Source organism: Ovis aries, chromosome 7, assembly GCF_016772045.2.
Source record: "Ovis aries strain OAR_USU_Benz2616 breed Rambouillet chromosome 7, ARS-UI_Ramb_v3.0, whole genome shotgun sequence".
NCBI classification, from domain to species: Eukaryota; Metazoa; Chordata; class Mammalia; order Artiodactyla; family Bovidae; genus Ovis; species Ovis aries.
In genome coordinates, this window is record NC_056060.1 from 47,206,240 (window position 1) to 47,231,183 (window position 24,944).

The window sequence follows — 24,944 nt, forward strand, 5'->3', positions numbered from 1 at the left end:
AGCTAGCCAACACAATTGTTAATCACTCAATGGTGAAAAAGCCTGACTTTCTAATCTGAGATGATTGGTTCCTTATCTGGGCAGAAGGCCTATGGTGGAGGAACTTAATGGGGTTGCAGGTTCTCCCTGAACTTGAGTGATGAACTTTATAATGTTAACATCCTAGTCGAATGAGGTCTCACTAAAGTATATTAAGGGAGAGGAAGCCACTCTGAAATAGAGTAAGGAAGCATTTTCTAATGACTTTCAAAAATGAAATTTTATTCAAGAGGCCAAAAAGTGCCACAGGGTAATGGGACCATGACCAGCAAACACCTATCCTAGATAAAAGTAAATTTAATTAACATATCAATAGTTCCTAGATCTTAGGTACTTCCAAAGTGCTGGAGGGTGTTTGACAACTTTTTTCTTCCCTTAAGCTTTTTTGCTTTCTCTTTGAAGAACTATTTTAAACAAAGAGAACCCCTGTTCCAATCTATTTTGATCTCAAGGATGTCTGATTTAATATAATTTTCTCACGTTCCTACCAACTTGCCCAAGGTGAGGAATAATTTATTTTGTTAGAGCAAAAGAACAAAGAACTTTTGGGGAGATGGAGAATAGTGGACTTCCTTAAAAAAATACTGTAGTTCTGTACAAATTGGTAAAACTGCCACTTATCATTTTTAAACCTCTGTATTCTTATGGTCTTACTGGCACTTGGAGGCCTTTGTGAATTTGTTCAAATACGCAGTCATGCAAAAATAGCTCATGCTCTATCACTGGTCTCCTGTGTGTTTAGATTTGGTTGATGGGTGTATTAGGAACAAGCAGAGCAGAGGTGATTCCAGCCCATTGGATACAGCAAGTAATTACTTTAGAGATTTTGGAAACAGGGAAATACACGCCCACTTTAGAAATAAATGTAGCCAGGGCCAAGGCAGACAAATGCTGGCTGGTCAGTGACCATGCTCAGAAGATGTGTGTAGGAGGAGACAAGTCTTCTGGGAAGACTCAGTACCTTCTGGGATTATTAAGACTTCAGTGAGTCTGAGGAAGTACCTAGCACATAGCTGCTTTTCTATAAAAGTTGTTTTCCATCCTTATCCTGTCTTTCTGCTTTTAGTTGCTCTTAGGAAGTCTTGTTGGTCAGTAGCTAAGTTGGGTCCGACTCTTTGCAACCCCATGGACTGCGGCACTCCAGGCTCCTCTGTCCTCCACCATCTCCTGAAGCTTGCTCAAACTCATATCCATTGAGTCGGTGATGCTATCCAACCATCTCATCCTCTGTTGTCCCCTTCTCCTCCTGCCCTTAATCTTTCCCAGCATCAGGATCTTTTCCAGTGACTCAGTTCTTTATATCAGGTGGCCAAAGTATTGGAGCTTCAGCTTCGGCATTAGTGCTTCCAGTGCCTATCCAGGTTCAATTTCCTTTAGGATTGACTGGTTTGATTTCCTTGCTGAGCCTTGATAGAAACTAGGATTTTGTTGGGCACTTTGGGAAAGAAATCTTTGTAACATGAATTGCTTTGCTACCACAGACAGCACACCTACCTCTAGGCTCTGTATGACCTCAATGGAAATGAGCCCGTATACCTGTGATGAGGGTCTCCATGCCAGCTAGTGACAATAACTCCTGATTTTCCTGGCAATGAGTTTTGTGTGTGAACTTGACTCATGTTGCTTCTACAGTATGTCAACTTTTAGATATGGACTCTGGTTTATGATAGTCTAACCTGAAAAATGAAGGCATTTTTTTCACATTGTATAAGGGGGCTGATAGTTATATAGTATCTACTATGTGCCTGGAACTGTGTTGAATGCTTGAAAAAATGTCATTTATCTCTGACAGTGGTATGTTAGTATGACATTTTCGATTTTATAAGAGAGTAGTTCAGGGCATGGAAGTGCCAGGTCCATGGTCACTCAAAAGGTAGTGAAGGCTGATTTCAACCTAGGACTCTAATCCAGGGTGATGCTCTTCCCGATGGGTTAACTGCCTCCTATGTAATTACATTTTTATGGATTGATTAGTTTTGAACAGGCAGAGTGGGAGAAAGAGATCAGTTCAGAAGAGGAAAAATGACCTTGGCAGGAGAAGGATATTCAAGTGATTGATAAAAAATCCGCTTGAATTCCTATGATCTGGTGAGATTTCTCCAGACTTTGTGAAATGTCATGGGAGCTACTGGAAAATTTTTAACTGTAAGAATAACATGATAAAATAATTAAATACTTACTGAGCACATACTATATGTCAAGTTCTGTGTTAGAGCACATTGTAACTTTTTTCCTGCTCTCATGAAATTTATACTCTGGTAGGGAAGATAGAGTTTTATTTAAATAATCTTATAAATGCCATGTATAGTTACCAGCTATGGAAAACACCTTAAAATAAATATATAAAACCTATGACAGGGTAAATGTGAATCGTCCCCTGGTCTGAGGAAGTGACTTTTGAGTTGATAACCAGAGGGATGAGAAAGGGTTAAGTAAGTGAGAAGAGGGCCCCATGCAAGGACTGGTCTGTGCAAAGGCCCTGGGACAGATGGAACTTGACCTATTTGAAGAAGTAAGGAAGCAACCTCCTGTGGGGCTGAGTATGGTGAAAAGGAGAGTGCAATAAGATATGGAGGGAGAGATGAATAAGACCTCTGTCAGGACCTTACAGACAATTGTAAGGCATCAGTCTTTATCCAGTTAGGTAGTTGTATGCCCCGTGGGTGGCAGTGGGTGATGAGCAAGGAGATGGAGGATGAAGATAAAGGTGAAATCTGCTAGTGAGTGGACACTGATACTTCCTCTGTTTCAAAAGAGAAGACTGAATGTGGAGGTGCCATCCTCCTGTTGTGTTTGCAAGCTGTTGACACAACCTGGAAAGGTTAAGAGTTTTCAACAGACTTGTCAGAGTTTGTGTTCTATGGAAACTGACAGAGCCTACAGGCTGAGGGGCTAATTTTAATAGAAATAACCTAGGTGGGTTTGTTAATTTTCTGCATTCCCTCGATGACCTGTCTGCATAGCGTGAAGGTGCTTTGATGTGACTAGGAGAACAGAAGGATATTTTGTGCATAGCCAACCGTGAGAGGAATGCCGGTTTTGCAATGGAGAAGCACAGAAAGGTGACAGGTGAGTGGGGAGAAAGGGGGAGGGGAGGATAAGAACAGGTGTGGCTTTTCCCACCTTCCCAAATGCAGCCTTGTTCATATGAGATACATCTTCCTTCCTGCACAGAATTCACTTTTATGAACTCAGGGTGTTCAGAGTTTTAAGGAAATTAAATAAGCTGGTGAATTATTTTGTAATTGGCATAGTGTGAACAACATGGGAGGGGAAGAAATCCTCTTTTATTCCCTCTGGATTCGTTGAGTTGGTTATTGTTCCCCTTTCATTCTGTAAAACTTGTGGTGCTTGCAGAGGGCTTTTTAGGTCCAAGTCCCCGGGCGCATTCTGCCTGTGTAAATGGATGGGATGGGGTATGGCCTGTCCCCAGCATGCAAATGATCTTGGTGTTGCCTTCATCCAGTTCTCTGCTGGCCACAGTGTTTGGGATCTGTTCTGGGGGTGAGTTGCCAGGAAAGTGTAAGCGCCATGGGAATGAGAATGGATCCCTGAGCTCTCTGCACCCGCTGCCTTCGGGTCTGAGAGCTCTCCTGCAGTGGCCCACAGAGGCTCCCTGGAGGAGACAGAGCTGGACACCATGGAAGGTATGGGTTAGTGCCTTAGTGGTCCTTTTTGTGCTTCTGGTGTCTTGCCATTGTGTTGCAAAGTCAGCTGGATATAAGGGAGGACTCTGCTTCTGAGTGTCCCACCCACCCTGCCAGGGCTTGGAGAAAGCCCTCAACCCCTGGTTGACATCACGTGAAGGGAAGTCATTACTCTCAGCCCTCAGTGTACTAGGGTGGGGGTTAGAGTGGGCAAAAAGCTCCCCTGCTTCAAGTTCTCATCCAGTTAACTCTCAATTATCCGGCAGCTGATAACCCATGCAATCAGAACCCTTCCCCCATGCTCATCGCTAGTCCTCCCCACCCGATGACACGACCCCGCCCCCTTGGGGACTGAAACTCGTGGCCCATTCTGCCTTCCTGTGTTTAGCCAGCTGTTTGCTCCTCCTTATCCTCCCACTCTGGAGCACCCTGTCTGCAGTTATCCACCTAAAATTAGTGCAGGGACTAAGAAGTGAGAAAGATGTGAGGGTGTTTGAATAGAAATATCATTGATACTCTATGCTAAATGCACAGTAGACACGCCATAATTTTCGTCAAGCTTTAACCCAACTGAACATTCATAGTGAAGAGATATAAGTCAGAGATCAAGCTGATTCTGGGATAGAGGAATTGGAATGTGGTTTGTCTCTTTCTAGGGCTTTTATCTGGTGGTCCCTTTAGGAAAGCACCCAGTTCTCTATTGGAAGGAATCTGGTTTTGTAAAAAAAAAAAAAAAAATACTGTCACAGAGGAAAGAGTAGTCAAGCCAGGGAAAAGGTAAAGGACTGTTTGATATCAACAGAAGGAAAAGTGGGGGGCATCTTTCAGAGTAGGAGGTGTCACTGGAGAAGAGCAGGCTGGGGGCTTGTGAGGACGACCAGTCTGGCGTGGGGATGGAAGAGCACAGCTAGGAAGTGGTGGGTGCGCAGCAGAAAAATTTGGATCAGTCCTCCAGCGAGAAAACAAAACCGTGCTTTTGACAGTAGGGGCCGTATGAAAGGGAAACTGGATATCAAAGGATGTTTTAAGAAGAGCTTTGGATGTCAGGGGAATGGAGCAGAGGGAATAAAGAGCAACCACTAAAAGCTTGGGAGGCCAGAGGTCCTCAGCTGCGGCCCTGACCGTGGGGGCAGCCAAGGCCAGAACTCGCAGTGGGAAGCAGGGCTTTTATTTTGTTATTTTAAAGGAAGGATGTTTACAGGCCACTCCAGGAAGACGAGAGATTAGGTTTCACTGTCCCTGTGACATTGTGTAGTCAGTCATCGGCAGCCCTGAACATGTCAAGTTGGTAGAGCTGAGGAAGGGGCTCCTTACATGGCAACCCCAAGACCACTGTTGACAAGGATGAGCCCAACTACTTCCTTTAGGGCAGCCAGGACCTGGACCAAGGTATGAGAACTTGTGACAAGGGCTGGGAGAAATGTACGTACTGCTTGTGCAGAACTAGGATCCAGACCTCGGGCTTGTTACCATGCATTCCAACAAACCTCCCATCCCAGGTGTGTGCTTGGAGGGTGGTTTCGGAGTTGGGCCTACTGCCATTGCCCCTGGTGGTCTAAGGTAGCTTTGAGAATGAATAAACCCACAGACACACACTGTCTATTTCACCTCTGCATCGAATCCATCCTCCAGGACCTTGGAAGTTACTTCTTCCAACATTCACACCAAACCCACACCCCCCTCCCCACTCTGGTTCAGGCCTGGTCCCCACTGGCTCCCAGGGCCCCCTGGCTGAACTCCCACTTTTGCTCTTACTCTCCGCCTTTCCCTCCACCAAGGCAGAGAAGGGAGAATGTTGTTCCTGAAATGCAGGTCTGGTTCTGTCCCTCTTCTGTTTGGAAGACTTTCTTTAACCTGAGGACAAAATTAGAAACCCTTCGACAGGTTTACAGAAGTCTTGCATAGATTTTGTTTTATAATTTTAAAGGAACCTTGTGTTAGTCACTCAGTCATGTCCAACTCTTTGTGACCCCATAGACTGTAGCCCACCAGGCTCCTCTGTCCATGATATTCTCCAGGCAAGAATACTGGAGTAGGTAGCCATTTCTTTCTCCAGGGGATCTTCCCGACCCAGCGATCAAACCCAAGTCTCCCACATGGCAGGCAGATTCTTTACCATCTGAGCCACCAGGGAAGCCCAGTTTTAAAGGAAGGAAGGTTATTTACTTGGGTCAAAGGAGGAAAGAATAGATTTCCACAGTCATTCCTGCTTCACTGTCCTACTGCTAAATTATAGTCATCCTTATCAGTTTGTTGAATGTGTCAAGCTTTTTCCACCTCAGGCCCTTTGGACATGTTGTTGCCAATGCCTGGAAAACTTTTTTCTTATCCTCTCTCCATTTTCTCTCCTCCTGTTGAATTCCTGCTCTTTCTTCCAATCTCTGAATAAAATAGTCTTTTCTTCAGTGTCTCAAGGTTTCTTACTACCTCTACATACCCCTGGAGATGGCAATGGCAACCGCTCCAGCACTCTTGCCTGGAAAATTCCATGGATGGAGGAGCCTGGTAGGCTGCAGTCCATGGGGTCGCTAAGAGTTGGACACGAGTGAGCAACTTCACGTTCACTTTTCACTTTCATGCATTGGAGAAGGAAATGGCAACCCACTCCAGTGTTCTTGCCTGGAGAATCCCAGGGACAGTGGAGCCTGGTGGGCTGCCGTCTATGGGGTCACACAGAGTCGGACACGACAGAAGCGACTTAGCAGCGGCAGCGGCAGCAGCAGCTACATACCCCTGCTTTTCCCTTCATATCCTTTGTCAGAGTTTGCAGTTGGACTATCATTTGTATGATTGTTCAGTGTCTGTCTTCTCCATTAACTGTCAACATCCTAAGAGCAGGGGCCATATCTGTTTAATTCATCTTAGTGTTTCCAGTGCACTTTCAGTATTGATGACATCAAAGAATGAAGGATTGAATGGATATACTATAGTGGGTTGATCTGTTCCTGTTGGTAATTCCATGTAGATAAATTTAAACAGTTCTTACCTTTTAAATTTGTTCATTCTGCAAATATTTAATGAGTGGTGAGTATGTGCAAGCAAGAATAAGGCCTGCCTGCTTTTTCAAGAGGATTTGGGTGGAAGCAACTATCTTATAATAAGCTAATATTCCACACAGTAGGAGAACTATTTCAGTAGAGTAACAGACAAGACGGGCTGAGAGTGGTCTCCTGTGCCAGACTTCCAGGTAAAGTAGTAAGTATATTTTTCTTAAATTAAAGCTGCTAAGAATCCATGTACCAGGCAAGTGATTAACCATTCCCAAATCTCATCAGACAGACATTAACCTAAACTGTAAGGAGCGTAAGATAAGCTGTGATCTAGTTAATTGTAACATGAGGGCACGTGTTGGTGACAGATAATGTGGTGGCTGATAAGTAACATTGAGAATGAGAGTCTGGAAGTGCAGGAGTGTGCCATCACCCTTCACCTTCTGGGGAAGCGGAGACCCTCGTTCCAAACGAATGCCTGCTCTCCGGGTCCTGGGAGCCCTGCCATGGAGCAAGGGCAAGCCATTCTGCTGCTTTCATGTGGGAACCCCCCACCCCCACCCCACCCACCGTTCTGCCAGCTTTTCAAAAATGCTCTTTCCAGTTGGGAGACATTTAAAAACTGACCTCTCATAACTAGATGTGGCAAACAGAGGAAAGGGCTGACTTCTGGCTCTTTTAAAACTTTTTTTAACTTTTTGTATTGGGATATAGTCGATTAACAATATTGTGAGAGTTTCAGGTGAACAATGAAGGGACTTAGCCATATATATATATATATATATATATATGTATATATGTATGCACCAGCTCTTTTGAATTATGTTTGTAATTTAGGGTGATTGACCACTTTATTGAGTATATTAAATGTGTTCTTCTCTCCTTTATAAATTATGTATGACAGGAAATAATAGTACGGAATCCAAGTCCATCACTACTAGAACTCTCTTTACTAACTCTGGAAAATGACCTTTAGATAGTTACTCTGAGATTGTCCTGCAAACAGTTCCCTTCACCTAAGGGCAGAAGGCTTTGAACTTTATTTCCTGACTTGATGAGTATTTCATGATAAACCAGTTCTGGCCCATTAACTTCATTTCTCAAAACGCAGGTTTTGAGTGTTTCCTAAAGGAGTTGCCACTAAAAATGGAATGAATTCAACTTGCTGGAAATAAAAATAGATCTGAACAGGGTACACAAACTTGATGAAAATAGTTTTTGAGATTTTTTTTTTTCTTTTGATAGGGGATATATGTATGTTTTACTTTGGAAGTCATAAGTAATATTTTAATAAATAGCAATCAACATATGTCTGATTAACAACAGCCTCGTGTCTGATAACTATTAAGACTGCCTGTGAAATATGAGCCTACATCTCTCATTCTCCTTGGATCTTCCCTAATTTATCGAGAAAATTAAACAAGGGAGGTAATGTTTCAAGGAAGCTGTTCTCTCTCTTGTGGGGGATCCAGTGGAGGACAAAACAGACTGTATTTTTGGAAATAATCGAATGAATTCGCCATAGCAGGTTGTGTCCCTGCTGGTGCTTCCATAGAGATAAGTGTAAGCAGTTGTTACCTATTAAATGTGTTCATTCTGCAGACAATTAATGAGTGGTGTGAACAAGCCAAGAACAAGGCACTTTTCCTGTATATCTATATATAGATTACTGTTGTTTAGTCACTGAGTTGTGTCCAGCTCTTTTGTGATCCCACGGGCTGTAGCCCACCAGGCTCCATGGAATTTTCCAGGCAACAGTACTGGAGTGAGTTGCCACTTCCTTCTCCAGGGGATCTGTCCGACCCAGAGGTTGAACCCATTTCTCCTGCATGGGCAGGAGGATTCTTTACCATTGAGCCAGCAGGGGAGCCTGTATATAAATGGTGTGAAGTCGCTCAGTCGTGTCTGACTCTTTGCAACCCCATGGACTGTAGCCTACCAGGCTCCTCCTTCCATGAGATTCTCCAGGCAAGAGTACTGGAGTGGGTTGCCATTTAAATAGATGGATGCAAAATGAATCTGCCCAAACCTGCCCATGCTGGGAGTTTGAGAACCAGAAGCACATTGTAGAATTCCATATTGGAAGGTATGGTATCTCATTCAAGGAAAATCTGCAACTCCTACTTCAATTTGAATAAATAGGCAGATAGGAATGATCACTGGGGTACACAGTATTTAGGTGTGTTCTTGAGGTTTTTAGAATGATTCTTTCATACCTTTGGCAGTATATGAAAGATAAATTTTCCCAGATGTTTCAGCTAATTGCTCCTTCTAGGTAAAGAATGGCCCCATTTCTTGGTCTGTCTGATGATGACTTTTCATTTAGCCCTTTCTGCCATAAACCAACCTAATTTGAAATGAAAATTTTCACTGAAGCATACATAGCCTGCAAACAAATCACAGCCGTGCACCTTTGGAAGGGTTTGGTAGAACCCATGGTTGTATTTGAAACAAAAGACTTGCGGTCTTAATTCACAGTTGAAATAACAATTGCTCCTAAGTGGTACTTATTATTTTAAAAAGTTTAGACATTCCAATAACAGTAATCAAGAGCACTTATGTTTGCTTTAAAGCAACACGAATGAGGAGTAATTGTTTAACACTTGCTTGGTTCTTTCCTGACTGTACAAGGAGGGAGGTTTTCCTCCAGTCTTCACTGCATTCCCTTGTTGATACCTTTCACTGATGGTCTTTCTAGATAATCAGAGACTTAGAAGCCCTCATGGTTTGGTGTTATGCACATGTGTGCTAAGTCACTTTAGTCATGTCTGACTCTTTGAGAACCAATGGACTGTAGCCCCCCAGGCTCCTCTGCCTGTGGAATTCTCCAGGCAAGGATACTGGAGTGGCTTGCCATGCCCTTCTCCAGGGGCTCTTCCTGACCCAGGGGTCGAACTCACATCCCTGACATCTCCCTCATTGGCAGGTGGGTTGTTAAGCATTGGAGGAGTAATTCTCTTCCAAGACCAACGTATCAGCTAGGGTTTAGTATAAGCAAAGAGGTATAAACCAGGCACAGGACTTTGAAGCTTAGTTCCTGGCTGCTCAGGAGATTGTTTGCCTTGGGTATCAGTTTTCTAAACTGTGAAGTAAGAATTAAATTGCCAAGGCATTTTGTACACACTGAGATGACCTTGTATTCGAGAGCTACATCAGTACCCTGGGAATGGAAGGCTGTAGTGTGCCAGGCTTAATACTTGGTATAATGCCTTGTGGTTTATGGCATAGGTGAAGTGATTTATAGCCCAGATAGAGCTTTAAATGCATATATGTATGTGTGAGTCTTGCATTGACTTTGCATGCAGAGAGTCCTTGAAAGTTGGGATTTTCTAAATATCCCAAATTGACTGGCCAGAAGTCCATAGTGCAGAACAGCAAGATAACGGGACAAGGCAGACACCTCTCTAATTCTCCCCTGTCTCTGGCTGGTCAGTCTAAACTTTGTGGACCCTGTTTCCATCTTTTTCTTTCCCAAGATCTTCCAGTCATCCTGTTAAAACTATTCTCCCTCCCATTTGCTTGTTCCTTGGCGTGGTGCTTCTCCCGTTCTGCTTTGTTTGAAAGGCCTGGTGTTGGTCTCCCCTGGGAGAGGAGGAGCCTGGAGATGCTAGACTCTGTGTCATTCACTTTTTCTCTTGCATCCATTGCCATGCATGTGTGCCTTCTTCATGGGAAGTGCCCAGTAGATGTCTATTGAATTGAAATAAACCTGCATATCAGGCCAGCAGGGGCTAGTTTTCCAAAGCATTGTTTGTGCCAGAGAGAAGCTGATCTGAAACATGGTGGAAAATGTCCTGAGCCCTCACAGCATGGTTCCGCTATTTTGTCTTTACACTTTAAGGAACTTGTTGGGTCCGTAACAGAGTGTTTCATCTACTGGATGGATTTAATGGTGAGGATTGTTAACCTGGACACCTCTATTAAATTCCACTTATAGAATGAGTAAAATAAAAAGGTCTTACTCTATAGGACAGGAACCTATATCCAATATCCTGGAGTGAACCATGATGGAACAGTGGATGTAGATGTATAACTGAACCGCTTTTACTGTGCACTGGAAATGAATACAACATTGTAAATCAACTGTACTTCATTTTTTAAAAAATTCAACTTAATAGAAATTTTGAAATCCTTTTTAAAATGATTCAAAAATTAAAAAAAATCCATTTATAAAGTTCTAAGCATAATACATACTTGTAAATTTTCAAACTTTTAAGAAAATGCACAGGATGGAAAAATTAGAATTAACCTCTCAAATCTGCAGCATCATTTGTTATTCCAGGATAATTATAGCTAAGACTTCCTTATTTATTTTTCCATTATTTTCCACATGCTATTCTGTTTCCTTTGTCTGTGTCAGTAACATAGACCTGCCTCTATCAATAGACTATCAGTGATTCCAGAGTCTCCCCTAATGTGGGCAGATTGTTTACACTTCATCCTATTGAGGGCTGTTGAGATGGTTGCCAATTTCTTGCTATTGCAATGAACTCTTCACACATCCGACTGTATCACTCAAATGGCCTGTTTTGCTGAGTCAAGCTAGGAGTACAGTCTCCATTTTTTTTTCAGCATACATTTTCCGACTACCTGCTGTGTGTCTGGCACTTTGCTTCAAGAGTTTTCCAGACCACACAAAGATAAATTAGACATTGACTCTGGCACTTTGCTTCAAGAGTTTTCCAGACCACACAAAGATAAATTAGACATTGACTGCGCTGTCAAGAAACTCATCACCTGGTGGGGAGAGCTGACTCTCCGCAAGTAATTGTACATGGTGAATGGGAGCGGAGACTAGAGGGACTTGTGAGGTGTGCGGTTCCCTGCATGGAGAACACTCGGACCTGCTAGTGGGTTTCAGGAAAGGCTTTGCCAAGAAAGGGCTGGGCTTTTAAATCAGGTGAGGGAGGTGGAGGTCTGGAGAAGGACATTTTAGGACAAAGGATAAAACAGTGGTGCAGTTGGGTTGTAGGATTTTGGGGGGAATCATGAGGGGATAGGGAAGAGGAGAACGTGGGGGCTGAGTTTGGAGTTTTTTTGAGCTTCTTTCTCATTCTACTGTATTCAATGCAAGTATGAAAGACGTTGCTGCATATTCAAATCCGTATGTTTTAGAAAGTATGCTCAGCCGCTAAGTTGTGTCTGGATCTTTGTGACCCCTAGATGGGAGCCCACCAGGCTCCTCTGTCCATGGGATTTCCCAGGCAAGAATACTGGAGTGGGTCACCATTTCCTTCTCGAGGGGAGTATTCCCCATCCAGGAATCGAACCCTTGTCTCCTGCTTGGCAGGCAGATTCTTTACCACTGAGATCCCAAGGAAGATCCCTTTTAGAAAATAGTTCCCTGCTATTTCAAAGAAGCCTTGCTAATAGGCCAGTTCAGGAGTAGACTTGCTGTTACCTTGGGCACTGTTTTTCAGTAGGACAGCCCTGGATTCTGGTAACCTTGTTGTCTCTCTTCCCATCTCCCACTCCCTCCTTTCGCTCCATCTGCTTAGAGTCTGTGTGCAGAGAGGGCAAACATCTTCTCTGGATCCTACACATAAATGGATAAGACTGGTCCCTGAGGATGTCAGCCTGCAACCTTTAGAGTGTGAAATCCATTTAAAAAGGGATCAGGAAAAGAAAATCAGCAAGAATGGGGAAAGACTGTTTAGATGGGATGGTTTATATACAATTAGTGGCCTCAATTTTTATTTCCTGGAAAGGTTTGTGAGAAAGACATGAAAGGTAAATTCTCCTGTGAAGTGCTTAGAGAATTGCCACTCTATCAGTAGGGAAAGCGCAGACCAGGGCAGAAGTACTGTGAATTTAAAGCACCCTTGGATTAAATTCCTCAGGTAAGCCCGCTAGTCATGTCTCCCCAGTGCATGTTTATCCAGATGTCCTTTTGGGATGCGACAGGACTGATTTTTAATGACTCCAAACTGCCTTCCCTAGGCACCCAGAGGCTGCATTTTGCTGACTGTGGAAGCCCTTTGTGTGTGCTCCACGGCTGCTGTGCATGAGGAAGGTTCGACATTCGTTCCCTGTCTGGAAGCCTGCCCTTGTCAGTTTCTCCATCTCTGAAATGGGGATTATAACCTCTCTCGTAGGTCCTTCTCTGCTGTAACAGATAATTTTTCTTTTATTAAGAAAAATAAAGACTTATGGTGTTAAAATATGCACATCCAAAATAGCTTTCAGCGCTGTTTGGCTGTCTTTGCCTGAATTTCACCATGTCTGTAAGTGAGATTCAGCATTTTCTGGTAGACTGTGAATGGGTGCTACTAAATGAGCTTGTCAGTCTCTGCTAAAGGTCCAAATGTCCTTGGATTCACCCACAATGCATTGCATTGCGTGCATATACCAGAGTGCTAGGTACAGGATATGCCCAGTTTCAGTTTTTCTCTTGAAAGCAGCAGCTCCATAAGGGACCTTGGCAGACACAGCCACTATGCCTCAGAATCCTGTAGAAGTCCTGGGGCCCTGGGCTCTGGCTCCGCTGCAGCCTTCCCCCATGTGTGTGAGTGCCTGGGCAAGGTGCTGCCCCAGGGCTCTCAGGATCTCCTCTGCAGAACCCCAGCTCCAGGACTCATCAAGAGGAACGCACCTGGCGTTCTCACTTCTCCCACGTGTGGGCAAATTTGGGGAGTTTTCCTTTGTTGTCCATGATTCATATTTCCAGACCTACTGGTGATTATACAAGAAGCAGCCGGAAGTCCGATCCAGATGGCTTTGGAGTACATCTTGTCATTCTGAGGACCTGGGTCTCTGGTGTGGAAGCTGGGCCAGTTGGGAAGTCTTCCTGAATTGAGGAGAGTACTTGGTGTCCCAGGGGGACTCCAGGGTGGGTTCATTCAGGGTCTCTGTGGGCTGCCTCCAGGGCTGAGAGGGGACAGAAAATGATGCCTCCTGGGGTCCCCCAGCCCCTACTCTGCCATCTCAAACAAACATTCTTATTGCATATCTGATTTGCCTGCTGGTTATGGCCTATGATTTTAAGGTAAGGGTTCTGCTGCTTTAAAAAATAGTGTTTAAAACCTCCAGTTTATGTACTCTGCGATTTTGTATCCTTGCACAACCTTGGCGCTGTCTTATCTCATTCTCCATGAAATTGGAAAATGCATTTGTCACCAGGGCCCAGCCCCCAGACTGAGTTGATATTTACAAAGTTGCCAGGATTCCTCAGATGGGTAGCCACTGACCTTGTTTAGTTGTATCAAAGTCTTTTGGTTTTGTATATAGCTTGTTTTTAAATCATTAGTATGTGTTATGAAAAGTTCTTTATTTCCAGAAAATAAGTCTTTTAAAAGGTAATGCCTTTAAAAATAGAGAGAGAGACAAATTCTCTGAATAGTATCTTTTGGGTAATAAATCCCTGTATTTAGTATCTGAAAAATTTCTGGAAACTGCTTTCTATGATCATCTCTGCACATCCCGGTCTTCCCGGCCCTTCAGACCATGTATAGCATTCTGCTACCCGAACCTTCTAGTTTCTTGCTAATGGAGCCAGCTCACTCCCACGCTCTAGGCTGCTGGAAGCATTTTTCAAAAACAAGAATCTTCCCAGTGACTCCCCTGACTACAGTTTTGCCCCCAAAGGGTATTCTGTCCATCTGTGTCCTGAATTCTCTGACTCATTCAGTAACCTTGATTGAACATCCATGATGTTTCAGGCACTGCTAGACCCTCAAGAATCAAGAGTGGTAGGGATGGGGGAAAAAAAAAAGACCCCTCATGGAGATGTAGTGCCTACTCCCTGGAATTCTCATCTCTTTTCTGCTTGATGAAATGTGGGCTTACCTGTTCGTTAACCAGCTCAGGTAGCATCTCTGGTGAACTCATCTCTTCACTTCTGCAAAAGAGCTCCTCTTCCTCATTCCTGATGCACTTTGCGCATATGTCTATTCTCAGTCTTGTACGTCACAGATATTGTAGTTAGTTGTCTATTGGATGTATTACACCCCTCAAAGTGCAGCAGGTGACTTATATGTGCCACTGTATCCCCAGCATCTGGTCCAACTGGACACCTACTGGTTGTTCAAAAAATATTTCCCATTTCTTCCTGATCTTTCCTATCTAAACTGAAAATAACGTATACCTCCCCTTTATGACATGTATCTTTGTCTGTGTTTACAAGTTATTTGTGTGACTGTTCTCTATTCCCTACTAAAACATAAGCACCCAGAGGGCTGGTCACTTGTCTGATGCATCATTGCATTCCTAATGCTGCTAGGTCACTTCAGTCGTGTCCGACTCTGCGACCCCATAGACGGCAGCCCACCAGGCTCCCCTGTCCCTGGGATTCTCCAGGCAAGAACACTGGAGTGGGTTGCCACAAATAAGATGTGCTTGGTGCATTTGTTGGTCTTATCACAGCTTGTTGGAGAGAGCTGAGGCCGTCACTGAGGAACTCCCTTTCTGAGAATGTGAGCTGCCTTCCTTGGTTTGCCATCTAGCCAGACGGTCATCACCTAGGGATGAGGCCTAGAAAAGCCTGCGCTCTGTACTGTTATCTATTCAAATAGACCAGACAAGGGAGTGTTCGTTACATGGATTCTGCTTATACCTTGTAGTCACTTGATTAAATAGAGTGTGAGATTAAAATACCACTCTAAGCTCAATTTGATGGTCTAGATCTTCCTGTGACTTGAAGGTGAATCTCTGCCACCTAAATTTGTAGGTTTGTTTCTAGGGGCAAGAGTTCGCAATATTTAGAGGTCTCCTTGGAAGATACAGAAATCTCAGCATTTTGGCTTAATCACCTAAAGGAAGAGTCACCCCTTCTTAGAGAAATGAAAGCCTCTTTATCCTCTGTCCTTAGGAGAAAAGGCTGGGTCTTTCCAATGAGTATTGCACCTTGAACCTGCCAAGTTTATCAGTGTTAGGGTCTCTCCTGGGCTCAAGTACTACAACTGGGGCTTTGGTGAAGTCAAAGCCCTGGGCCATGTTGCGCTTTGGTGACGATCTCAGGCCATCATGGGCCTCATGAGACTTGGCAATGGAAACAGGTAAGTCTGTAGTTTACCCACCACCCCCCTCAAAGTCATCTCTGTTCTCTTCTGGTCTGTGAGTGTGATGGACATTGTTTTACTTTCATTCAGCTCTTACCCTGCTCAAACCCTGTTTCATGGAGCTCTAGACCTCTCTTAATGGTGAGTGATTGTTGACGGCATGCAGGCTACTTAGAGAAATCGTGGAGCAAGAGAGCAGTCGTGCCTTGCACCTTCTTCCCCCTCTCAGTTTGTTAGCTTTGGAGATGGCTGTCAAGTTGTCAGTCATGATGAGGACAGCTTTGCGACAGCCACCCCCCGCCCTCCTCCACTCCGGGACTGATGCAAAATCTGCTTTCCTCAAGAAGAGCTACAACCCTGCATGTCCAGATGATCATTCTTGCCCTACCTGCAGTCACCACTCTACCAAGAAATGTATCGTGGGCTCTGCCGTTGGTGGTGGAGATAGAACTGTGTTGCTTGGCCGCATCTCCAGGCTTAGGGGATAATGCCCGGATAACCTGCTGTATGCCTTTGGCCTCACATCATTTGCTTGTCTCATGCCCTTGATAGACCCATACCTGATGACCTAGTGCTAGACCTTGCTCTGTGTCTTGGGGAAACTGAGTCCAGGATGGTCTCTAATAGCACCTAATGTGTTCAAATTAAAAGGAACCCAGTAGGGCTTCCCTGGTGGTCCAGTGGTTGAGAGTTGGCCTTGTAATGCAGAGGACACTGATTTAATCCCTTGTCCAAGAAGATCCCAAGGCCGAGGAGCAACTAAGCCCATGAGCCGTAACTATGGAGCCCATGTGCTGCAACTGCCAAAGCCCGTGCCCTGGAACCCTTGCTTCACAACAAGAGAAGCCGCTGCAGTGAGAAACTGCACACTGCGACTAGAGAGTAGCCACCGCTTGCTGCAACTAGAGAGAGCCCGCAGGCGGCCGCGGAGGCCCAGCACAGCCATAAACAAATAAATTGCTAAAATTATAAACAACAACAAAAGCCAGTCCAGTCATAGGAAAGGAAGTTTTTCTTTCTAGTTCAGATTTAGAAAACTACTAGAGATGGAAGAATATTGTCTTTTTGTTGTTGTTGTTCACTTACCTCTTTGTGGGATAATTGGGAAAATATTGTAGCCTCAGTCACAGGAGAGAGCTGTGAGCCATCGGTCTGACCAGAGAGTCCAAGAAGATGAAAGTAGTACTGCTTCAGAAAAGAAGTCCAGCAGACCGTGGCAGCACTGTTCACAGTGAGTAAAGATGGCAGCGGGAGACTGGGTCTGCAGGTGGGGAGTGCTTTAAAGGGCAAGAGGACTGGGGGTTAGAAGGCATAGGTCTGCACCTACATCTTCATTGCCCTACACAATTGCCTGGCTCCCTCTGGAATGTATCTGGAGAGAGGAGCTGGGGAGAAGCCCCTGAGTCTCTAGTTTGAACTCCCTTCGCACATTGCTTTGAAACCTCAGATGGTATCTGCCAACTGGAGGGAGAAAGATTCTGACTGTGGTTAGTACTCACCATTCCTTACACAATGCCAGCACCACCCAGAGCAGTTCAGAACATTTTAATTTCCTCCTAAAATGTGATTTTTGTTTTGCACTGTGTAAGCCCATCAGATTGTAGAGATTTAAATAAGTGGAGAATGTTATTTAAGTGGAATCTCATAGAAGACACACCCAGGGTTCATTCTCATTCATATTTTTCCATTTCTTTTGGCAGCAATGATGCGGTATTTCTAGTTTTCATTATTATGTAGTGTTCTGGGGGCATATCCTTTGTGGGTTTAGATTCCAGAGTAGCATATCTGATTTATACTTGATAAAGCAGTATTTGCCAAGTAATTTTGCTGAAAAGCAGCCACTTCAGTGAAAAGGAAAGAGCATGCTATAAAAAGAACAGAGCATGTTATGGAGCTGCAGTCAAGTTCATTGGAATAAAAAGACGTTGGCTACCAAGAAGTCTGGAGACTGATAATTTGTTTGATCAGACTTAAATTTCTATTTTATTTCAGATTTTTTGAATAGTATGCCAGCCTTTAAGTAAACTGAGTTCCATATTTGCTTATTACCAAGACCCTTCATCATTTCTTCCCTATAGAACTGGTCACACCAAGCTAAACAATATAGGTGACTCTACATGTGCTGTAACCATGGAAACAGTAGTTGATGATTTATTAAACATTCTTTCTCCTAACCCCAAACAATACATTGTGTTGGCACAGGTTCCCTGGAGGATTGGATTTTGCCTTGTCTTACAGACCAACAGTAGCCTTATTTCTCTCTTGGTTTGTTTGGTTGTTTGACTATGGTGTTGACTTCTTGAAACGTAAAAGCCCATCCTTGGAATCACCAGGAAGTATTTGAAAGTGTTTCTAAAAAGTGTTTCAAATATAATTTTAACCTGCGCCCTTGTATTACAAATAGTGAAAACCTGAACCTTTCATTTTCCCTTTGCTTCTGTTGGGTATGGAACCATAGAAACAGTGCTGTGGTTTTAATAATGGATGGATCAACAGTACCTAGCTAGGTACTCAGCAAAGGTGTGTTGACTCTGCTTTCCTTGAAGCGGTTCTCTTTATGTGAAGTTGCATGTGGGTCGGTAGAGACCATCATGTGAATGCTCCCTAGAGTTAATCTGTTAGGCCTGTCAGACCATGGGGGCTGGGTGGGACCGATAACTCAATCCCAGAACTCCCATCCCAGAGGGCTCTGTGCTGTCCTTTGTCTGGGCACCATCGCTGAGGCCTGCCTCTGGGAAGTAGGAGCCTGTGCACCAAGCCGCAGAGCAGCCTGGGCTTCCTTCATTAAACAAGCTCTTGAATCACACCCAGGCAAGTGGCAGTCGTAGCAGCGCTGACGGACGCCCATTTTGATGGCAATTTGGCAGGAAGTCAAACTTTGGCCCTAAAGCAGAGGTGGTGCAATTAGACAGCTGAGATGCATTCTCTAAACACACACTTTTAATTGATTTCAGCTTGTTCAGTTCACAAAGATAGAGCTCTGACACATAGCAGCCTTCTTAGAGGGGCTTATTTTTACTTTCCCTTTATTCAGCAGCGTAATTCAACAGCAACAGAAGCAACAATAATACAGAACTCTAAAGAGCGCGTATTTGGCATGGCTTGGATACAAAAAGTATTATTAAGAACTAATGAGTGAGATAGTTAGATGTTAACCGGAAAAGCATTAATGAGCAGAAGAGAATTCTGGCATAAACATCTGTTTCTGAAGCAGATGTTACCTTGTCAATCTGCTGAAGAAAAGCCTGTGGAAATGGAACAGTGGCTCATTTTAGGTACGAGGAGGGACAGAGCTATGTTGGAAGGCTTTCAGACGCTGTTTTTGGCTGTTCTGAAACTCACAAATGCCAGTGTGTGTTGAGGCAGTGAATTTGGGGGGTCGCTTTGGGAGTGACAGAAGGTATCACACAGAGGCATGTTACGTATAGAGGCAGATAACAGCCAGTTGGAGGCCACTGATGCCTGCTTCACACTGAGAGGTTGAGAATTCATGTTAATTCAGTAGCCTGTCTCCTGTTCCATCTGGTGTAGCGTACCGCAGTCCTTGTGATATACACATACTTGGACTTGTGGCTACTGTCATCTTCCTGGGCTACAGAGTTAAGATCTGTTCTGCCCACCTTCCCCCCACCGCCACCACCACAATGACCTAAGTTTTGGCTGACTTGCTGGATAGCTTGCTCCTGTAAATGACTGAATGACTGATAATGGTCACACTTTCTGAGAGGAAGCAGTGAGCACACTTCAGCAACTTCCAGTCTTTCATCCAAGTCACTCAATGGCAAGATTTTCAAGGATCCCCAGTCAAGGCCTGTTTGGTTTGGTTTTGTTTCCCACTTGTTCCACCTTTAAGTTAGCAACTGACTCATTCATATCCACCAAGAGTCAACTTGATTTGCATTGCTTTCACTTAGTATCATGGAACAAACTTAGAGCTGGCAGGGAGTTTTAGGATCATCTCTTGGTCCAAACAGTTGAATAGAATAAAAAATAACAAAGGTCCTGAAGGTAATTCACTCAGCAGTATCCTGGTGAAATAGTCCCCAGAACCCAGGCTCAGGTCTGAAGCTCTCCCCACTTGACCCCATTCTAGGGCAAAACTTCATCCTTTTCTTACCTATTGAAAGTCAAGAATGGGGAAATTTCTCTTGAGAGAAAAGTAAGTCTTTTGGGAGAAGACCCTGGACTTGCCCTATCTGGTGCTCTGAACTGGGAAGGATGGACATGGGCTAGTGTGAATTCTGGCCTCTGGGCAGTCTAATTAGAGGTGGCCTTTGCATGGTTCATTTGTTTATTTCGATCTGCCCTCAGAATGGTCATAGGCATGATAATTGGGGATTTTTTTTTTTTAAGCATTCATCTTTGGGAAGCTGTGTTTACCACCAGAGTGACGAGGTGTGGCTCCCCCAGTGGCACACTAGGAGCTTGCTGCTTGTTATTGCTGGCGGGCTTCAGAGAAACCCTGCAAATCAATCCTGATTCTAGGGACCCAGTGTCTGCAGTGATGGTTTTTACTGCAGTTGGATGGGCCTTCCTTCCTTAAAAAAAAAAAAAAAAGAGGGTCACCCTAGACCTATGAAGGATAATTTCTTGATCAGGGGGATCTTCTCCATTTGCGGCTCTGCCACGGCTTTCTTCCTGGGCTCCACGAGCATCTGCCTGGAGACTGCTTAGAAGGCGTCCCCAAGGATGGTCTGCGTATTTAGACATCCCTTCCATCGTGCATGATGTTTATAAAAGATAGAGGTCTCAACCCTGCAGACATGATGATTCATCCCCTTTTCTCCATGTGTGTGTGTATGTGTGCGTGCGTGCGTGTTGTTCATGCAAGAAAGAGCATGAACAAAGCCATAGCTGCAGGAGACAGGATGATTTCCCAAGTTAGCAAGGGCTGTATTCTTCTGCAGACTTCCCTCTCACACAGAATTAAGGAAGGCCTTGGTGAAGAGTAGCCGCTCATCTTTAATGCTTCCCCGGAGCACAGGCATTTACTCATCATCATTAGGGGCTTTTTATTCTCCCTAAGAGAAACTGGCAAAGCTCATCTTAACAGAAAGTTCCCCCCGCCTTTTTTTTTTTAAATGCTTGAGGTGCTGATTCATTTGCTTGAAAGAACCTCCGCATCTGTCATATAGTTCCTGGCGAGTCAGAAGTGGGCTTTATGTTACGTTGAGGGGAGGTTTCTTTCACACCCCATCGGTGTTCGTGCAGGGACGAGTACTGGGCACACAGTGGGTGCACGTGGAGCTTGTGTTGGGTTAGGCACTGGGGAGGTCCCCCTAAGGGGCTGCCATTTTAAAGGTGTCCCTTGTGTTCGTGATTCATCGTCTCCCTGACGGCCTTTCTTTCACCTGCCTGACAATGACACAGGAAAATAGGAAATGCAAGCAATGTTGCCATGCCTTTGGGTTTTCTTTCTTAAATGACTCCTTCTGTCATTATTCACTGTTGATGGCAGAAGCTATGGATGGAATTCTTAAAAAAAACGAAAAACAAAAACTTCTTTCTTGCTTTACAGAGTGAGTGTACGTCCTCCCTGGTGGCTGTGTTGTCCTTTTACCAGTTTACTAGCCCGTTTTGCTCTCACGACCCACCCATCACCTCCCTTGACCCTTATACCAACCCTCCGAGGTATATGTTACTAACCAGACTTTGAAGGTTATGGACATTCTAGAAGTTACTCAAGGTCACACTGTTAGTGAGTGATAAAACTAGAGCTTGAACTAAGATCTTTTTCACTCCCAAGGCCATATTTTCCCCACGTGACACAACTGTTTCCCCCCCAAACCCCTGCCACTTCATGCTACACCAGTGCTGAACTCCGTGGACACTTTGGAGCACATCAGCATGGTTCTTGCACCTGTGGCTTTGTTCCTGCCTTTTCTTTCATGAGTAACGCTTGCACATGCACGCACACACACAGAGCTTTCTTTGTTTATGCTCCTGAAGCTGATCTCTCAAGTCTTGGCACAGACATGACCTCCTGTGAGCAATGTTGCGCAGCTCTTGTCTCGGCCCCTGCTCTTGTCCATGCAGAGCCCCCATGACACTCTGCCTCGCTCTCTGGTGGTTACAGCACTTCCCATACCATGTTGTGTATATTGCCTATACCTAGCATGTGAGCGCCTTGAGGTCAAGAACTTTGTCTCAGGGCCTAGGCCAGAACCTGGCACACACGGGCCTTGCTAACTCACTGCAGATCTGAACTGAAGCAAGTTGATAATGGGAGATTGCAAACCTGTGTGGCATTGATAATTCAGATGGCCTGAGCTTGCGGAGCTGACATAGGCTGCCTCCTTGAGTGGGTCTGGAAATGGCCCACTAACACAAGACATCTGTGTCTTTCTCCTTTTCAATCACTGTGACAATCTCCACAAGCAAGAGGTTTGAAGAACTATAACGTTTATGGCTCCCTGGCCATAAATTCACTGCAGAACACATAAAAAATGCCATTCCCACAGGGTTATGGCAGAGATTCAGTATAGCAAACATCTGCATGTGAGCAGTAAACCTAACCTCTGGTGTGCGGCGCTCGACTCTTATCGACATATATTAACATTAGTGACAATCAAATGTGATTATCTGAGATGGCATTTTATCTGCCAACTGCAGACTTATGGCTTTAAAAACCCAATTTGCCTTCCTTCTCGTATGTTGTTTTTATATGACTCGAATCACATGAAAAAATTCATGTTGAGTGTGGCTGTGCTTTATTTTTTGGTGGATCTGGCATAAGAATAAATTTTCAGTCCTTAGATTGATTTAGGCTTTCAAAAGTTTGTTCAACAGCTGAGTGAATTTCAAAGCATGGTTGCTTTACATTTGAAGACACTACTGGGAGTCAGGAAGCGGCCGTAGACTCTAATAATGGCTGATAGTTTTTTGATTGAACAGGTTTGTAATTAATTTATAAGATAGTTGGAGTATAAATTGCTGTCATTATTATTATTATTTCTATTATTTGGAGTTGGCAGAATTTTTTCTGTAAAGGGCTAAATAGTTAATATTTTAGGCTCTTCTGTTCTTTATGCTCTCTCAAGTGTGCCCTTGTAGACTGACAATAGACAATCTGTAAATAAGAGAATTTGTGTTCCAATAGAACTTGATTTACAAAAGTCAGCAGCAGGCTATAGCTAACCCCTGATTCGAACAAATACAGATTTTTCAAAACGCTTTTGGGTAATTGTGGAAACCTTTTCAGACCTTTTGGGAATGGACCTCTTACCTGACTCCCATTCTACTTGGCAATTTCTAAAGTGGCCGAATCAAGTTACAGTGTTAAAAGGTAAATCAAAAGTTTATTCTGGATCCTAGTGCCCTGGTTCTTTTTTTTTCCCCCATGATTCTTAAGATTTATTTGATTTTAGTTCATCAGTTGCATAGGATGCTTTCCTCATAACAGCTGCTCACTACAGCAAAAAATTGAAGAGAGGAGAGGACAAACACTGACCTGGTGGCATTACCCCGAGTTCTTTTCTTTAAGTTCTCTTTTAAAGTTTTGTCTTAGCATGAGCTCTTGTATTTGAATAAGTAGAGTTTCAGATGAGCAGAAATGTTTAGGCGTCTGAATGCAGGAGCTTAGAATCAGAATTCCTCTTAGACTTAATCCCAGCATCTCTGTGCAGTGCTTTCTCCATTTCACACCAGGCTACATAATTGTAAAAATGGGCATGCTCTAGCAGGATATTACAGAGACCTCATGGGTGATGGTTAGGTTGCTGTATGGCAGAAAGGTTTCTGGTTTCACCATATGAAAAGGATTCTAGAGCTAAGAGCAAGGTAAATATCTGAGAGTGTACCTTGTAATCCTACTTTTTATATTGCTTTAGAGTTATTTTTTATGTGTCTCCAGTGAGTGAGACCACTGCATTTGCATTGTACCCTTCCAGGTGACTTACGCAGCTGGCAAAAAACATGACCCAGGATAACAACCTGGCAAGCGGAGCCTCTGTAATGCATTCTTATGCCTCCTCCTTTGCTATTTTGTTTCCACCTTGTAATTTCACAATGTTTTCAAGTTGCCCTCCCAGGTGTAGTAGCTGCTGCCAGCTAAACGCTAAGCCAGTGGCACTCCTCATCCATATCTTTGCTATTTATCTTTGCAAATAAGTGATCAAAAGTTGGGACTAAGAGAAAAACGCTAAATGTGGAAGAGGCCTGTGACTTTCATCACGGGACCAAGTATTCTGACTTTTCACGTGCCAGTGCATGTGATAACAGACCAGTAGAACATTTGGAAGATAGCTTGGGCCGGTGATTCCCAAAGTGTGGTCCTCAGACCTTCTATATCAGTATCACTAGAAAGCATGTTAGAAATGCAAAATCTCGGGCCCTATGGCCAAACCACTAACTTAGAACCTTTACATGTTGGCCAGGGAATCTGTCTTAAATAAGGCCTCCAGCTGATTATTTGGCACGGTCAAGTTTGAGAAGTACTTGATTGACCAATCAGCTCTGTCTAGTCTTTTTTTTTTCTTTCTTTCTTTTTAACCATGCCACCTGGCATGCAGGATCTTAGTTCCCTGGTCAGAAATTGAATCTGTGCCCCCTGAAGTGGAAGCATGGAGTCTTAACCACTGGGCCACCAAGGAGGTCCCATCTAGTCCATTCTTATGTTTATGGAAACCGAGGGCAGGAAATGTGCCACCACAAACCAGCTAGCTGGGCATGGGGATCTGGTGATCTGGTTTCTAGTCCAGCACTCTGTTCAGTGACAGTGCCAGTCTAAATGAACTATGAGGAGACCAAGGGCCTTAAAAAGAGTGATGATATGGGACCAATGTTTATGCCATGGTGGAGGGGTGCTGGAGGCGGGAAGAAATGGGAGGATTCGTGACTGTAAGCTCTAGCTCTCCTCCTACCCTGGGCAGCCTCAGTCCACTTAAAAGCCTGGTGGCCTGCTCTCAAACTTCATCTTGTAAATAAACAGCTCCCTGGAACATCCTCGCTGAGCTTAGCAACAAGGGAGGAGGGAGTGAGGTGGGGCAGGAGGAGCCTGGGCTCTCCCGTTACCATCATGTCAGTGCAATCACTGGGAATTACTGTTGAGGATTAAGAGTCACTTGGGGATAATTCAGCCTGGCTGGAGAGAGAAACACACACAGGCACACATGCACACACATGCACGCACACACACACATACACACACACACAACGTAAACAGATTGCTAAAACTCATGGCAGAAAACAAACAGCATAGAGGGAAAAAAATGAGTGGAACTAAAAGGGCCTGAATTTTGAATAGGTGGTAGAGGCTCCCGAATGATCTGTTT

The 24,944-nt window shown here is 44.1% G+C and overlaps 1 protein-coding gene across 2 annotated transcripts in view; it reads left to right on the forward strand.

Moving 5' to 3' along the window:
- Positions 1-24,944, forward strand: part of RORA (RAR related orphan receptor A) — an 807,747-nt gene that overhangs the window by 128,520 nt on the left and 654,283 nt on the right. Inside the window, exon 1 of one of the 2 annotated variants that reach the window (XM_027971773.3) lies at positions 1-24,944. This exon is cut by the window's left edge and continues 128,520 nt beyond it; it is cut by the window's right edge and continues 269,825 nt beyond it. The exons of the other annotated variant lie outside the window; for it this stretch is intronic. The gene's annotated coding sequence lies outside the window, so the exon portion shown is untranslated. 2 annotated transcript variants of the gene reach the window in all.